A 7,735-nucleotide genomic window follows, 5' to 3' on the forward strand; every position below is an offset into this window, starting at 1 on the left:
CTATGGACTTTGGCTGATTATGATGTGTCAATGTAGATTCACCAATTTTAGCAAATGTTCCGTTCTGGTGGGGGATGTTAACACTGGAGGAGGCTATGTATGTGTAGGGGCAGCAGGTAGATGGAAAATCTTTGCACCTCGCCCTTAATTCTACTGCAAATTTTAAACTACTCTAAAAAATAAAGTCCTAATGTTTTTAAAAGAAGAAAGATTTTAAAAGAGAACTGAAAGAAGAAAATAAAAAAAAATTATTTCAGATGTAAGTAAAGTTTATTCAGAAAAAGGTAAAGGGTTTTTGATATTAGGAAATCCTTTAAGGTAATTCATCACATCAACAGATATAAAGAGAAAAATCATATAATCATCTCAGTAGAGATGATCTTCTCATGCATTTCACACCTCTAATACTAATTTATGATTTCTAAAAAACTGATAAATGAAATAGTTTCCTTAAAAACTGATGTATATTTTAGCTTTAATGCTAGCATCTTAATGAGGAAACTAGAAGCATTCACATAAAAATTAAGAAAAAGAAAAAATGTTTTCTATTTCTACTACTATTTAACTATATTGGATGTATTTGACAAAGCAATTAGAAAAGAAAAAGCAATTAAAAGCCTAAGATTTAAAAAGAAGAGGAAAACTATCTCCATTAGTCTATGACATGATTAGACATCTCAAACAATCAAAAGCACTAATGGAAAAACTGCCAAAGACTAGAAAATTAGTATATAAAAATCAATAGTCTTCATAGATCCAAAAATAATTATTTTGTATAAATATAATGGAAGATCCCATTGATATATCGAAAATGAAAACAAAACAACTGAGCATTAACTTAATATATAAACATAGGAAAAATATAAGATATTCTCAAAGAAACAATAGTATACTTGAACAAATGAAAAGACATATGATGCTCTTGAATAGGAAGACTCAATATCACAAAAATGTCACTTATTTTCCCTAGATAAACTTATAAATGTAACGTGATCGTGACAGTAAAGATACCATCAATTTTTTCTCAAGCTAGATGATTTGATTACAAAGACTAAATGATAGAATAAACCAGTAGAAATAGTTAGAAAGCCTCCCAAATAAAAAGCAGTACATATGGGAGGTGAGAAGAGAGGCTACCTGTACCACAGATTTGAGCATATTATAAAGCCACTAAAGTGAAAATAGTGGTATTTGTACAAGAATACACAGATAAGTGAAACAAAACTGAGACTCAACAGACTTTTTACATCCAAACATTTAGTAGATAATAAAGGCAGCATCTCAATCAGTGGATGAATATATAGACTTACTTAATAATCAGTGTTGTAACAATTGTATGGTCACATAAAAAAATTAGATTTATCTTACACCAAAACCAGGATAATTCCAAATGGATCAGAGTGCTAACTTCGAATCTGGAATCAAACGAGTATTAGAAGAAAATATGGGTAAATTACTTTATAACCTGCAAGGAACATTTTCTAACTGTAATTCAAAATCTACAGCCAAAACAAGAAATGATTGATAAATAATATGGCAAATAACAAAAGTAATGAAAAAAATTCAAATAAAAATGGAAAAAAAAATATGTATACTGGATCCTAAAGGACTAATATCTTCCTTTTAAAGAACTTCAAAACTTGGATTTAAAAGTCAAATAACCCAAAGGAAAAAGAGAGAAATTATATAAAAACATGGTTATATGCAATATACACAAATGATCCTTAAACATATGAAAAATGCCCACCTTCATTCAAAGTTATAGAAAACAAATTAGACTATACTGAAATACCATTTTCAACTATCTGATTGGTAAAAATCTAAAAGATTGATAAAATGCTCTATAGAGGCAGTTCTTAGGAAAGACACTCTCACATTCATTGTTACAGTAATAAAAAAAATGATGCATTCCTATAGAGAAGAATTTGAAAACATTTAGCTAATTTATTTATGTATTATCCTTTGACTTTGTAATCCTACTTATAGATTCTGGCAAAAATACAGTTTCCCACAAACAAGGCTGTTAATTGTGGCATTAATTAAAGATCCACTAATAGGGAATTGGTTGAATAAATCTATTACATCTGTTCAAAGCAGTAATACACAGCTGTAGAGAGGAATGAGGAAGATTTCTATATATTGATTGATACATAATATCAATTATATTGATACAAATAGATAGATAGATAGATAGATAGATAGATGGAGATATAGATCGACAGATACAGACAGCTGCAGGATACAGTTTAAGTGAAAAAGCATATAGAGTATTAGTTATAGACTGACCTTATGTGTAAAGGAAAAGAGAGGTTGTATATGTGCATATACATATAATATGTATTTCATTAAATTTTCCAATATAGATGCCATGTAAATATAAAGCAAAAAATAATAAAGTTTTCCTAGACAGGGAGAAGGGGAAACGGGTCAATGGAACAGGGAGAGAAACAAGACTTTTGTGTATTTTTTCCTATTTGACTTGGAACTATGTAAATACCTTGCACAGTTTAAAATTTTACTTCAAAAAGAAAAAATTAAATACCTAAAATTGTAAAACATACTAAAACAACAGCTGTCACTTCCGGTGAATTTCAGTTTATACAGCAGCTAAAAGATAGTAAACTCTCTGATTAGGTTTTCTCCACTCTCACTTGTGACCATGTGTAAATTTTCCAAGTGTGCTTGTGAAACTCTCCTATTATGTATTTAGAAATGCAAGGTTTTAAAAAAAGAATAATAAACATATTCATGTAAAGTGTTTCCCTACCTCTAGCATCCCTCTTTTCCTTCGTGTGAGATTGAACATGCTCAAACACTGATTTGATCATATCACTGTCTGTTACTCAAGAATCAACAGAAGGCTTCAGTTTATTTTACGGAATAAAAAACTCTGCAGATTGTGTTTCATGGGTCTCTTCCAACTACTCTGTATCTTCCTGGATTCATCCCTCTGCCATTATCGTCACTGGTTTCCACTCCTTGTTCATCACCACTGTTCATGACAGATTCCATTTTGCATCCAGGCCAACAGTTTTCCAACTTTGCCTTCCCCAGCTCTATTTCATCACAGGTCCCTGGTCTACAAAGCCCTCTTTACCTCCTCCTCACCGGTAAATTTCCTTCAATGAACAACTCTTAATCCAATATAATCTCTTCATCAAATGCTGTAATTACCTCCTACTATACTGTTAAAATTAATTCTTTACTCAACATTCCCTAGCCCCCACCAATATAATTTTTCACTTAATTTACTAATTCTAATCTCTATGAATATCAACATGTACTACTTCTTTCAGAGTAGAAGCTCCATCAGTTCAGAGAATCATTTCTGGTGTGTTCTTCCACACCATTAAGCCTACCGTGGGCTGACGAGACTTATCCGAAGTCCCAGAAGTTCTGCTCTAGTGAGATAAGAGCCACATCTAGGCGTTAATTAGTCAAGGGAATTTGTCTAACTCTATTATCTGGCTGTTCCGGGAAAGACTGGATAAGATTTATGAATTCATCTGTACACCAAAAATGCTATTAAAGCAAATTATACAATTAATAAGGAATTTATTTGCATGTGAATAGGAACACAATGACCCAGAAGATGAGAATGGCATGAATATTTTAAAGGAGAAGGTCACTTAGCCTGTGCCAAACCAATGTGATTTCAATCCAATGGTGACATAAGTCAGAGGCGGCGTGTCAGCCTGAACACAAAATTTCCTGGCTAGGGTAAGTTTGCATCACACTCTCAGTGCATGCTTCTTCTAATAATACGCACTCAGAAATAGACCTGCCACTTTCTAAATGTCTCCCCAGACACAAATGCTTTGATATTCTGGATCAAACACACTATTTGAAGGCTTTTTCTAAGAAAAATGTTATCCTTATAGGGACACCTAAAACCTCACATGCTATTACTAATAATTTCTATAGCTTTTTGCATAGTACACTGCACAGTAGATAGAATCTACCAAGAGAACCCAGATTCTTTCCCAAAAGTCTTATTTCAACTAAAGATAGAATTGAGGAGAGCACAAAATTAAATAATTTGTAAAATGAGATGACTCTTCTATGGCATAAAGACAGCACTCAGTCATTGAAAGGAAGAAAATGAAGTGAAGAATTTGAAAAGGAAAGGAAGAAAAGTCAAGAGAAAAATTAAAAGAGGCATATTTTGACGTTTGATCTCTATATCTTTAAAAGTTCAAGGAAACCATTTCCATATCTAGAGTTTTACTTACAAGCTGTTAGCAGATTAAGAATAAAAGTAATTTTGGCAATGTCTTGGCCCCGGCACACCAGACAATCTAGAAATGGAGGAGAGGGTTCTGTGGTAAGGCAAAAATATGCTTTCACTTCCACATCACCCTGACTCCAACCTTAACCACACCCACTCCTAAACACACACACACACACACACACACACGCACACACTAATCCACTAGGAACATAGAACCAGCAGGGGCAGGGAGGAGGCAATTGGAGAGAATGGATAGGGCTTGTGGAGGAGGGAGATGATAAGAAGCCCTTTAAATCAAAGTTGACTTTGAAATTGTAAAATGAACAAGATTGAAATAAGCCTGTTTTAATAAAAAACTATTATAAAATCTAATCAAAATATCATTCTCTACCACTAACTGAGAACGAGGGTTTAGCATACAGATACCGTTGGGGGCCAGATATTAATAAATAAATAAAACTTACTCCTGTGTATAGCACAATAGCTATACGTATAGTTGGATTTACACATTTCAAGTTGAGTTTAGATTGGGAAATTCAAAATTTTCACTTTCTCTGAAAAGATTTTAATTTAAGGCAGAGAAAAGATCTTAAACACAACAGGAATGAAATATTCCTTTAAAAGTTTCACCTTCAAAATTTTATACATAGAAGTTTCATGCTAAAGTTTTAAGGGGACTTCCTTTATTTCCAGTTGTTAGAAGTCTTTTTCAATATGAAAATTACACATGTACTTCTGATACTTTTATCTTATAGATTAAAATTTGGACAATTAGTCATAATTAATGATCAACAATGTATTCCACTGCCATCAATTGGGGGTTTTTCGAACATCAAAAGGTCTTTGAACAATAACAACAAAAATGAGTCTTAGAAGAAAAGAATAAATGCAAGTACATTTTGTAAGGTTGTATCATTTTGTAATATTCAACAGACGTGTGCTAAGAGCCTTGAATAAAAACAGAACCCATAAGTCTAGTAAACATAACATAAAGCTGAAAAGTTTTCAACACAGGCATTTGTTTACTAGTTGCTGATGGACCTTGAACATATATGTACATATGTATGTAAGCAAATATACACATAGCCCACTTTTATTTCCCTCATACATCATTGCAAAAGGAAAACTTTGTTTTATGTCTTACTTATATGTACTACCATTTCTCTCAACAAATGTTTATAGTTTTGTCCTTGAAAAATGTCTTATGTCAATTTTATTCTGAGTAAAGGAATAGCTATTCTTGAAGGACGTGTAAATTGAAAGGTATTTAAAGTAACATTTTAAATTCTACAAATATATGAAACCTCTTAAATAAAGAATAATGCCAAAATAAAATCATCTCCTTAAAGAAAAATACAAAAAGTCATCGTATGAACCCAGGGCTTAAATTAGTCATAGGATCCTTTCAGTATACAAAACCACCATCTTAGATGACAGCATCCATTCTGCTAGGGTAAGATTGTCTTGTGGTGGGCGGGGGGAAGGGGGAACAGGGATCCATGTCAAATTATCTTTGATGTTTTGTCAAAATACATGCCTTCTGTATGAGAGAATCTCAGATATGAGAAGATAAAGAAGACATTTATTTTTAGAAAGCTTTCCAATTTATTCTGATATATCTATTTCAGCCTATGTCACCCATATTTGAAAACCATAGTACTGAAATTTCCTAAATTGCTAAAAGATAATATGTGTTTAATTCAATCTAATATATATTTATGGGCATTTATGAGGTCTGTGATTCTCCTTAAGTTCGCATCTCAAAGAAGCCTTCACTGACTCTCACCGCTCTCCATACACCTTTCCTCCCCACTGTCTGATGAGGTGTCCTTCTTCTCTGCTCACAAAGCCCCTGGTACATCCCTCTAACAGAGCAATTACTACACCTTTTAGCTTGTAATTTTTTTTTTGAGTACAGATATGCTTTACATATGTAAGACCTAGGAGAATGTCTAGTATAAAGGAGATACACAGTGTTTGATAGGTGAAGGAGTGAATCAACAAACATATTCACAAATTCAATAAGTACTTGTTGAGTGTCAATTCTGTGTCTCAGGCACTGTTTTGGGTGCTGGGAATACTGACACACACATGTAAAAGAACAAGTAAATGAATGAGGAAGCAGGGAGAGATGGGGAGAGGGAGGGTTAAGTGATAATGAACAGGAACAATCTCTCTTCTCAAGGCTCACACAGTCTAATAGGGAAAACGACCATCTCTTACTCCTTCAGTCAGTAGTCAATCAGTCCACAAGTATTTCCTGAGCTCCAGTTGTGTCAGGCACAACTGGAGACACTCACAGCAGTGAACAAGAAGTTCCAGGTGCCTACCTCAGTGACCTTAGGATCTGGGGCAGTAGCCAGTGAACAAATGGACAAATCAATGTGTGATCTAATACTCTGTAAGTAGGTAAGTGCTAGGGAGAAAACAAAGAGGATAGAAACTAATGGAACAGGTGCAGTAGGGACTACTTTCTACAGGATGCACAGGGAAGGTCTCTCTGTAATGTTACCTTTAAAAGCCCCTGAGGGAATATCGCAATTTAAGTGCTTTCGCATCTTTTACTAAATTTGTTATGTGTGCAAAAATGTTAACAGAAGTTCTTATAAAGAGAATTTATGATAACAGACACTCTATCATTCTCTACAAAACCACACTATACTACCTATAAATTTTACTACAAGACCCAAGTCCATTTGGCTGAGAAAACGATGCCTCAAATTCCTCCATAAAGCCACCAAATCAAACGGAAGACATGTAAGATTAAACATTTCTCTACAATAATGACTTGTCTATTCAACCCGCCCTAACCCCCATCTGCTTTCCTGCTGTTCAGCCCCTCTGAATTCCCATTTTTGGAACCCATTAGTTATTTTAAAGAAATCTAAATTCCCCTAGTATTTAATATATAAGTAATTTAATACCTAAATACATCCCATAGCCTCGACTACAACTTACTATATTCAAAAAGTTACACATAATTATTTCTAATAAATTTCTTTTAAAAGAACTACTGTCTTCTACTTTAAGCTTGTTTCTAGGATTTACATTTGCAATCAATACTCTTAATACTAGTGTATACTTGCCAAAATCTCTGGTCTTTGTCATAGGCTCCACCCATTCATCTTATCAATTCCCCCTGTTAAACAATCAGTCTCTCTTATGAAGTCAATTTCTAGGACCGTAAAGGAAAGGAAAGAAATATAAGAAAACATTAGTCTTTTGTTTATTGCTCTTTTTATTCTTACTCTCCCCAGCTGTGTAATTTCCTCATGATGGTAATCCTTCCATGGCTTCATCTATCACCTTTACACCAAGCTTCTTAAATTCATGATCTCTAGCCTCACCCCTCGCACCATATTGTCTGACTCCCTGCCAGACTCTGACATCAGAAACTCCACAGGTTCAGAATGAACCTTATCATTCTGCTGTCACTGCAATGAATTCTTCTTTTGACTTTCCTATCTCCATTTCACCAAACTTCTCATCACTTAAGTTCAAAAC

At 33.7% G+C, this 7,735-nt stretch overlaps 1 long non-coding RNA gene across 1 annotated transcript in view; it reads right to left on the reverse strand.

The window, feature by feature from the left end:
• Nucleotides 1-4,324, reverse strand: part of LOC139073622 (uncharacterized) — a 43,955-nt gene extending 39,631 nt beyond the window's left edge. Inside the window, exon 1 of the long non-coding RNA XR_011522542.1 lies at nucleotides 4,233-4,324. This is a non-coding gene — a long non-coding RNA (uncharacterized lncRNA). The remainder of the gene's footprint in view (nucleotides 1-4,232) is intronic.
• Nucleotides 4,325-7,735: the final 3,411 nt, after the last annotated feature.

This window comes from Equus przewalskii, chromosome 9 (assembly GCF_037783145.1).
Source record: "Equus przewalskii isolate Varuska chromosome 9, EquPr2, whole genome shotgun sequence".
NCBI lineage: Eukaryota > Metazoa > Chordata > Mammalia > Perissodactyla > Equidae > Equus > Equus przewalskii.